At 38.2% G+C, this 8,398-nt stretch overlaps 1 long non-coding RNA gene across 1 annotated transcript; it reads right to left on the bottom strand.

Annotated features, from left to right (window-relative positions):
* Window positions 1-4,495: 4,495 nt before the first annotated feature.
* On the bottom strand, window positions 4,496-7,283 carry LOC146682615 (uncharacterized). The gene is made up of 3 exons (XR_014917578.1): window positions 7,213-7,283; window positions 6,623-6,745; window positions 4,496-5,196 (listed from the first exon to the last, which is right to left on the bottom strand). It is a non-coding gene; the product is annotated as an uncharacterized LOC146682615 (long non-coding RNA).
* Window positions 7,284-8,398: the final 1,115 nt, after the last annotated feature.

The following is an 8,398-nucleotide window of genomic DNA, read 5'->3' as shown; positions in this document are numbered from 1 at the left end:
TTTCACTCTTGCTTGTTTAACACTATACAAACATTTCAGTAAGGACAGATCATTCAAAGGAATAAACATGATTCATTGATGAACAAAATATAGATAAATGAACGGAACCCCAGCTGTGAAAGGGAGCCTATACGCTGATTGATGGTGATGATGAAGGTGGCTTGAGAGATGAGAGGTGGAGATGGGGAGGAGGTGGGTTGCACAAAAGCATCTGCAAAGGAGAAAGACAGATGCGCAGTGAGATATAAAGTACGTGGCATGAGTGCTGATTGGCCTGGAAAAGGCCGGGATAAGGTGATTGGACTAGACCAGTGATGACACAAAGAGCTTGACAGTGTGGCAAAGTGGAAGTGATAAAGCTTATATTTAGCTGGCATAATCAAACTTTATCAAAATTTATTTTATTGCATTTGTGTTGACTTGGTAAAGTAAAACTGTGAATACGTTTGCTTTAAAGGGTATTTTACAAGCTGCAGAATAAACCTTTGTTTGTATCTTTTCACATTGGATTTTACTGATTTGATTCTAATTCAGTTTTGACTCAGACAGTCAGAAATATTATAATTTTGATCATTTATCAGTACATATCCATATTTTTATATAAAAACAAAGCTGACACTTGTGAGACTTCATCAGAGGTGTGAGCATCACAGCAGACACCTTTGTGTCAACGTAACTGAGGAGAAAACAGAAAAACATGAAGGAGATTTTCCTGGCCTGTTTTTTTTATAGCAGATAAAATGTTACTTAAAAATATTCTGCAGTTGTTAAAAAATGGAAGAAAACCATGAAACAACATATGAACATTACCTGATGCTGCTGAGAGCAAATTTACAGAGGTTTTGTTGGAGACCCAGCTAAGTGTTTTGCAATTTGGTATAGTTTGTAAAAGTTTTCTTCATACTGAACAGCAGAAATTAGGCTTTCTTGTCAGAGGTCATTTTTGAAAAAAAAACAACAACCCCTAAACAGTGGCCTACAGCGCTGTAAACAATGGTAGACTGGTGCGCAATAAGCAAGCAAATAATTCAGAAAACAGAGATTTGAGATGGGAAACTGTTCTTGAAGTACACTGAGAGAGAGAGGGAGAGGGCGAGAGAGAGAGAGCTGTGCAGGAAGTGCCATTTTATTGTGGTGAAAACAATAAAATCACAAAACAGACAAAGTAGGAAGTGTACTTTTCATCCTCTTTTGCTGCTGGTTCAGTGAATTCTGGTTGGAGAGTGACGAAACCTACAGCTTCAGAATCTGTGAGATGTCGGATTCCAACACCCAACGGCATGTATATGTACGTGTCGTCGGGTGAACGGAGGGATGTGTTTGTGTCTGTGTTCACATCTTTGTGGAGAATCTGTTTACTTGCTCTCATTTGCTGTTTTAGCTGTTTGGTGGTTGTTGAAATGGTTTTGTGAGTTTTAACCTGAGATTCTGGGGTTTGTGGCAAAATACATTTATATTTAAAAATCGATTCAGGATTTAATGAATCAATATCACGTTATTTAAGCTAAAATTGATTTTAATCGGAAAATAAATTTTTTAAACCCACCCTTAGGCGCACCCCCTAGGGTTGTTGAGAATGACTTCCAGACAGATGGACAAACCGATGGTGACTAACCAACCGGACAAAGAACACGACCACAGTGATAGATGTAGCTATACCAAGTGATAGCAACATCAGGTAAAAGGAGCACAAGAGCTCAAGAAGTACCAAGGGCTGAGAGAAGAGCTTGAACTGTCTCTGTCCAGAAGAGCACAGTCCTAGGAGTCTCTCCCAGGCCTCTGGTAGAGGACCTGAGCTTGAAGGATAAAAGACCGCCTGCAGGGTGAGAGGGGATTTAAAAAAAATTGAAGCTGTAAACAGCGATGAGAGGGCCCCTGCACTACCAGACCCGCTTAGGTTGTTCTGTGCTGTGGTCGACTTGACTTGCAGCTTGGGTGTGCTGTGGGTCAGCAGAGTGAACACCTCTTATGCCCACTAGGTGGCAATGGAGAACACCCACTAACTGTGTGCCCTGATTTATATCATGCCTCAAACCACCAACTGAGCCAATTTTACACAGGTATCTGTACTGCTACCTAAGTAAAGAATGCCTGGTCTTTTGCCACCTCTGCATTTGCCAATGTTATGGGAATGTTCCCGACTAGCGGAGAGTGCAAAGGAACATTAGCAAAATAGCATGCTAACCCATTAATCTCTTTTAGTAGTACAGCCTTATGCTCCAGCTTAACACAACTAAAAGGAAGGGGGCACCATCTTGTGGCAGTATTATGCAATTGTGCTTTAATTCACAAAGAGGCAGACAATTTCTTCTTCTATGGCATTATGAAAGTAATAGTGGGTCAATGTAGTGTCCAGTCTGGCCTCAGTCTAACATAAAAAGAAGAAGAGAGAAAACTTTTCTTTTTTACAGACTGTGATCATGACCTCTTGTCAATTATACTGAAAGAGTTGAAGCCAGTGAAATAATAAACACAAATATGTTGCTAAACTGATGTATTTTAGTAAACATGTCATTTAATGTCCCTTCTCTGAACAGCTGCGTATACACCCACAGTAAATGAACAATGATGAGCCTGATTCCCTGAATGTGATTTTGTTAGATGTTATGAGAGTGTTTTTCTTACTTACTAAATTATTCTGTCATCATCCACTTTAGTTATCTTCTGTGGGCTTTCAGGTCCTCTGGTGTTGCACATCACATGTGCAGGTACATTGGTACAGCACATGTGAGTGAAATTCTTGTGTGCGAGCGTCACAAGCAACAGAGTTGTGCAAAATACAATAATGTAAACAAGCAAAATACAAGAATGGCTACATCTGAAACTAATAAATATATGTACAATATATAACATCTAATGTGAATTGCAGAAGCATCAAGTGAAGATTGATTTCTTTTTTGTGGATTATTTTTTAAGTATATATGTTTTTTTCCCTTATTTTTAACAGGCTTTAGGTGCATAAATGTAAACAGTCATTGTGCAGCATAAAAGAGGAACTTAGTGGCCAAAATACAATTGTTCACTATCTATGGAGCATGACTTAGCTTTTTCTTAACTTTTCAAAATGTATCAGTGTTTGTGAACAATGACCTGTATCTACCTTTAGCATTGTTGGTGGCTTTCCAGATGTACATACACATTCAAGACAAGCTGGATGATCGCTCTCATCTTTAGTCCAAAGGATGTGGGGTTCATGTTTTCCAAATATAACTTTAGATTTCAGTTTGTCTGATTATAGAACAGTTTTCCACTTTGCCTCAGTCAACTTTAAATGGGCTTTAACCCAAAGAAGATGGTGGTGTTTCTGGTTTCTGGTGCCATCATCATGGCATCATCTCTACATGACAGAGCTTTGACCTGCATTTGCGGATAGCACAGTTAGCTGTTTTTACAGACAGTGATTTCTGGAAGGGTTCCTGAGTCCATGCATGGATTTTCAGGTTTGCCACTTGTGGACAGAGTTTGTTCAAGATTGTCTGAATCGTTTGATTTATGTACTGTAGATAAGATATTGAAAATCTTCTCAATTTTTCACTGAGGAACTCTGAAATTGTTCAATTTGTAGACGGGTCATTGATGTGACATGGCAATTTCACTGTCTTACCAGACAAAAACGAAGCTTATACGTAAGTTCATTAAGGAAGATCTGTAGTCACACATCGATCTGCTTCCTGGATGATTTGGATGCTTTGCATCACTTTCATGCTGTTAAGCTCACATCCAATCATCTTTCTGCCTGCCTTCTTCAGGCCAATCAGCCTCCACTTGGCATGCTTTAAATCTCACTGCTCATCTGTCACTATCCCTTGCAGTCGCCTCCCTGCAACCCACCTCCTCTCCCATGTTACTCAGGCTCCATCCAAACCTCCATCTTCATCGCCATCACTAGCGTCTAGACTGTGGGAAGTACTTCCCTAATTCTTATCACCACTGGGATTCAATTTTGCTGTCATGGCCCATCTGAATCTAATCACCAAATAGTTTAATTAATTTCTGTATATCAATAAATCATGTTCAGTTGCTTCTAATGATCTCTGCTTATTGAAATGTTAGTTAATATTGTCCTCATTTAAAATGCTGCAAATGGTTCAAAATTTATGTTTTACATGGACGTGTTAAAAAAATACTTTATTTTTTAAAAACTTTGTGCCAAATACTTGGCCCTGTGTGAAAAATTCAGCCTTTGTCTCGTCAGTTCATTTTTCTTTAGATGTTGTTCTGGCTTCTTTTGTGAGCTCATGCATGAGTCGTTGATGTCTTCTTGGAGTAATTTTGGTAAGTTGGCCCCTAATTGAAAGATTCCCCACTGCTTTCTTCATTTGTGTATAATGACTCTCACTGTGGTCACTGGAGTCCCAAAGCCGAAGAAGTGGCTTTGTAACCATTTCCAGACTGATAGATGTCAATGGCTTTAAGTGATTTTCTTGATTCAACAGGTCTGACAGCAATCAGTAACCACATTATTTTCAAATATTGAAAACACAATGACAAGAAGTCAGCAGACTGGAGGTGTTTATTTCCATCAAGCACAATAGTTTTTTCTGGATCAGTGTCATTCAAACTCTTCCAGGAAATAGTTTTTGCAAAAGCTTAAAAAAATAGAAAAAAACAAAATAAATGGTTGGAAACTGTTTCACAGAAATCACGAGAACAGCGGCTCATAATAACAATGTGAATGAAGACAAAAGATATAAGACACGAAATATTATTCAAGTATATATCTGGAATGTAACTGGTGACCGGTTGAGGGCGTACTCCTCCGCTCGCCTTCTGACACTTGGGACTACACCCCTCCCCCTCCTTCTCCCCCCACCAAAATGTTTAACCTGATTAAGCAGGTAAAGCAATTAGAAGGATAGGTTTTCCATGTTATATTATTCAACACTTCTCTTTAAGTTTGTCCTTGTAGTTTCTTTTAAGAGTTGGTGACATCAGAGTTGAAAAGTGTCATTTCACTATCTTTACCCTGTACTTAGATTGTTTTGTACGCTGAACTTGATGTAAACTGAATACAAACTGTCCAGTTAAGTTATTTCTTTGAGGTATAGTGCACCATTTATCAAACCAACACTTCAGGCCAGGAGCGCCACCTTTTACCTCCGTCCTGTCACAGACTTCTCCATCAGGATTTTCCTCATACCAGTTGCTGGTATGAGGAACCAGTTGTCTGGTTCTTTGTTGTTCCAGTAAATCACCCTAAGAGATAAAAACAAACAAACAAACAATAATAGCTTCAGTAAAAACTGGTATTTTTAATTCCGGGAATAAAAAACTATTTTAATAACAGTGAAACTTATTTATTAGTGATGAGCTGCTCACCCACAACCATGCACCCTCTTTTGTAGTTAAGTGTTCTTTTCTAAACACTAATATAGACTTAAGTGTCACCTCAGCTGGTACAATCCAACTTTTATTATGCACAAGTATTGGTTAGCATTGCTGCCTCACAGCAATTTCAATTCCACCATTAGTACTTCACAGCACTAATGTACAGTAGTTTACAATTTCACAGATAGTGACAGAAGTTCATGTTACAGATAGAGACCATTGTGCATTAATGCAATCATCAGAACAAATGAAAAACCCATCGTGGTAGTATATCACTTTTATCCAGATCAGTAGATGTTTTAAGTGTGGAGACTGATTCATGCTGTTTTTATAATATACTGCAGGGGTGCAGGGGAAGGTAGGACTGAGTCCCCAGGAGGGGCAATTGCAAGCCTTGAATGAAAAGGTGTTTTTGTTTTTTTGCATTTTTTTAAAAAATTTCTTGTAATATGTGTCATAACTGAGACAAATGATGCAAAATGGTTATGCCCACCCTGCACTTGGACTCAGTCACCTACACAGAATAACTGCATTAGCAACTTTCTGTCAAAAGAAATGTGCGCAGACACAATGAACAGGTTAAGAATGATTTAGCTATAAGCAGAATCAGTGACACAATCGAAATAACTCAGCACAGCTTAACACCATCAAATCCTTTAATTTCAAAAAGAGCCAGAGAGAGTGAAGCAGCAGCAGGTCTGTCTCCAAATGATGTGACTCAAACTGAGATCATGTAGCACCAACCAAACGTTATTCCAAGCGATCCCTCATTCACCTGTAAGCTTATCAACACTAACACCAAATGACATTAAGCTTTATTGTATGTTGGCCCAGTGGTTCTTAACGGGTGTGCCATGAGGTAAGCAAGACATTTTGAGGAAGTAGGTGTTCTTCAGGGAGATGAAACAGCATTTTAAAATGCCACAATGAAAAAAAAAGAAAAATGTAGAGAGTCACATATATTGTCTATAACAATTTTTGTTGCTAGTTTTAATTAAATGTGAGCTGCAAGCCTACACTCTTGCCAATGTTTTCATGTCTTGTGTGTGTGTGAATTGTCTTGTGTATTGACTTTCAAGTATCTTTCATGTCAGATGTGATTTTGTATTTGATGAGCGTGAAATCGTCTCTTCACAGACTTCCTGTGGCTGCAATAAAGTGCTGAAGTCAGAAGATGGCCAGTGCATTTGTGAGCTGACAGCACATATAAATTCTGTTTCTTTGGTAATTTAAAGCAGATCAGAAATGTTATTGATTTTAAATAAAGTTTATGAATAAAAGTGTTTAAACTCACAGAAGTAGAACGTCAAAAAGACAGCAGTTGCCAGGAGAACACAGACAACCACCACCGCCCCTATTTTTGTGGTGACCATTGACCCTCTGTTTACTTGTTCATGTTGAGGTTCAAAAACTTCGTCTGTTGAATATTTAGAGGAGACAGAGGGTGGAATAATTAAATAACACAAAATAGTGTAGCTGTGTACAGGTAAAAGGACTGTAATATTTATTAGTAATGATCTAGTATTTATGAGTTATAGCGTTTAAAGGTTGCAGGACCACAGCTGCAAAGAAACACTGACATGCTAAATAAGGGATAACTACATGTTGAATACATCACAAGCCCCAATCGTTCCTCTTTTTATCATTTTCTAAGTTACTTTAAACTTACAATTAAATGTCTGTCTTGGCATTTTCTCCTATCAATAAAGCTTAACAAAGTCTGAATGCTTGTATTTTGCAAATGTGCAAAGTAAATATCATCATCTAGACTTGCAGCATGATGATAGATTTTAAGATATGTGCAGATGATCCTGTTTTTATTCCAGAATAAACATATTATGTTCAAATAGCTTTTATACAGAACAAAAGAAGAGTCGTCTTTACCTTCCCCCATATCGCTGTCTGAATGGCTCATCGTTTCAGGCTTAAAGATCCTGAGTTCAGCGTTAGTCCAGCTGTCTCTGAATAATAGAAGTACTTTAATAAAGATTTATGTTTTACTGAAGCTTTTGACAAAAGCAGAAAAACACAAGTACTTGGCGATATTTCTCCTGAAGCTATGTTTGCTCTTACCTCTCTTTAGAATGTTCAAAAGAAACACTGTACCTAATTTTCATGTTTCACAACTTTTTCATGAATCATGATAACAGGGAGGAGACTTTCACCACAGTCTACTTCCTCATATTTGAATAACACTTTTCACAAAATCCATTTTTATACATTTCATGGAAACTACTGTTCTTTTGTAAATTAATAAAAATAGCACAAGGACCACAGCCCTGCAGGCGCTGCAATCTTCTCCAGAGTTTGATTGCAGGACTCACAACCTTCATCTCTTTTCCCCTTCCTCTTTCCAGTTGTTCAGCACCAAGAGCTCAGACAAAAAACTGACATCACCAGGAATTAGGCAGAGAGCTACTAAATCCAAAATATAACCTCACAGTGGATAAGGAACAAAAAGAAAAAGTAGCCTTCAAAATAAAACAGGAAAAACTCAGAAGACAAAAACCATATAATCATTTTCCAGAGAGGACTCTCTTTTAACTTGTGGATTTTACATTTTAATCAACTATACATGCATGCATGGTTGATAACCCACTATCTTCTTCAGGTCATCTTCTACCTTTACTGGTCTTGTGGTCTCAGCGAAAGCTCAAGAGAGACAGAGTATTCTGAACTCTTGTCTTTCCTCTTTCACTACTAGCTGTCAATCTCACTCACACTGCATCCTGTAGTCATGAAGTCAAAACTGCTCTCCAAAGTTTTCTTTTTACCATTACATTGTTGTCTGCGTATGACAACAATGAACTTGAGTGACATCCCATTTTCATCTGAAAGGTGTTTTATTGAGTTCAGGTCAAGACTCTGTCAGTCTTCCACACCAAACTCACTTATAAATGTCTATATGGACCTTGCTTTGTGCACTGGCAGCAGTCATGTTGGAACAGGAAGGGCCAGCCACAAACTCTTCCCACAAAGAGCATTAAATTGTACAAAATATCTTGGTATGCTGAAACGTTAAGAGTTCCTTTCACTAGAACTAAGGGCCCGGGCCCAGCTCCTGAAAAAA

This window comes from Copadichromis virginalis, linkage group LG22 (genome assembly GCF_057382275.1).
Source record: "Copadichromis virginalis isolate Kocher_CV1m ecotype Utaka linkage group LG22, C_Virginalis_male_GT1.1, whole genome shotgun sequence".
Classification (NCBI taxonomy): domain Eukaryota; kingdom Metazoa; phylum Chordata; class Actinopteri; order Cichliformes; family Cichlidae; genus Copadichromis; species Copadichromis virginalis.
The sequence above is the reverse complement of the archived record's forward strand: the minus strand, read 5'-3'. Positions and strand labels throughout refer to the sequence as shown.